Source organism: Sipha flava, unplaced genomic scaffold (assembly GCF_003268045.1).
Source record: "Sipha flava isolate LNK unplaced genomic scaffold, YSA_version1 44_pilon_pilon, whole genome shotgun sequence".
NCBI lineage: Eukaryota > Metazoa > Arthropoda > Insecta > Hemiptera > Aphididae > Sipha > Sipha flava.
The window spans coordinates 320,337-322,392 of record NW_020273203.1 but is presented as its reverse complement, the minus strand read 5'-3'; positions in this window follow the sequence as shown (position 1 = coordinate 322,392).

Sequence of the window (2,056 nt, the reverse complement as noted above, 5' to 3'; positions counted from 1 at the left end):
TATTCACTATAAAAATGTATTTTTAAAAATTTCCAAACTAATTATGAAACCGTAAAAATAATATTTTCATGTGTTATACTCATAGTGTAATGAACGTTGTGATTTAAATTTAGTTAAACACATAATTTTACACTCACGAAAATTAGAAATACGAGTATCAAATTAACTCAAACGAAACATACAACGGAATTTCTCTAAATAAACAAATATAATACACGTTAATTATGTACTAAATATAATCAGGCCCGTATGCATACAAGGGTGTATCGATGGAATTCGCTCGAACGATATTATACATAATATTCGTTTTTCAATTTGTTCAAACGATATTCTTTTAGTGATGAAAACATAATGAAACAAATTTCATCTGAAACATACCTACTCGTATAATTAAACTAGATTCTTTTCATCATCGCAGAGTATAACGGTCGCAAATGGATTATTATGGGTTTCGGGTACATGCGAAAAATAAAAAAAACTGGAAAGCATCTTCTTTCGCACACCTAACACACGGCGGTGGCTACGTAAAAATATACTGGTCACGAGTCGTTGACTCTTCAGAAGTGTCGCCCGACTAATTTACTCGTGAAGTACTTTTCCGCGATAGACTAAATAAAGCCCTGCTGCACGCGTATACTATTATATTATTATCAAATACGTATGCATATTTATACATAAAGCACACGAGCAAACAATCTTCGCCCAACTGCACCGCTGCACCGTGTGGCACTGCGGTTGAATACAAATTTTTGGATGCAAAAAACACCCCTTGAACTATTCTTTTACGTTTCCAGTTCGACGGATCTTGTCGTACACATCGCTTCTAAACGTATATAATTGACTCACTCATGCACTATGCGCATAAATAGTCGATACTTCGGTGCGCGCACGTTATTATTAGAACAAAGTATTAGGTGTTTGCTATCATACGGTAAGACTTATCGATACAAATTGATATAACTCGAAGGCGAAGAAAAAAATATTATCTCGAGTTTTAGCGACTCCGTCGAAAAAATCGTGCATTTTATCAATCAAAAATTCGTTGCGTAATACGATACAACTATTCGAAACAGAACAACATTTGAACGAACGTGTTGCTAGTCCCCCCCTCCTCCAGTAAATAATCATGCAATTAATTAGCGCGCGATTCGCATGAATCTATTATTATTATGATAAATTAGTAAATATTTTAAGTATTTAAAAAGTACGTACATTTTATGGTTGGATTTGAAGTGAAACAATATATTGTTTTATAGATTTGTCAATAATGTTGTGCGTAACAATTTCTAATTATTTCATTATGCAGAAGGGGGGGGGGGAGGAGATTGAACCCTTTAAACCCCTCGACGCATACGGTCCTGGCGCCGTTTAGGCTCCTAGAGGTTACTCTATTGTCCGTGTACCGAATTTCGTCGCAATCGGTCCAGCCGTTTAGGAACGCGTATGGGACAAACGGACATTTCTGTATAGATGGACGACGAATATAAATAATTTTGTACAAATACATTGCAATTGTACTGTACGGTTTAGTATTATTCTACGCAGTTGTAACGCAGAAATCACGTTCGATTTGTCCGTGGAAACTTCTACTCGCTAAACGTACCGGCGAATAACGAACGGTGCGCATTTCGAATGGATCACTCGATGTAATGTTTCTCCCCCCCGTCCGTCCGTCCGTCCGTCCGTCCGTCAGCCTAACGCGTTGTGCCGACCAACGTCTACGATCGAACCGAAGCCGCGCCGCGCATCGAGAGGGCGATTTACGCGGCGGAAACCAGATGTCGCGGCTCGTGTCACGTGTTCGCGCGGGGGGCCTCTGGTACGGAAACGCATCGCGTCGACGGGCAAGACGATCTCGCGGGCGCGTTTCCGGCCGTGGAACACCGATTCAAAGTTCCGGGGCACAGCGACGCGCGTGCGTTACCGAAACGTGTTCGCGGTCGACGCGTAGACGCAACGATAAAACGCCGCACGTGCACGTTCTGTATCGTGACGGTTTTTTTTCTCTCTCTCTCTCTCTCTCTCTCTCTCTCTCCTACGGTTTTACCGCGCAAAC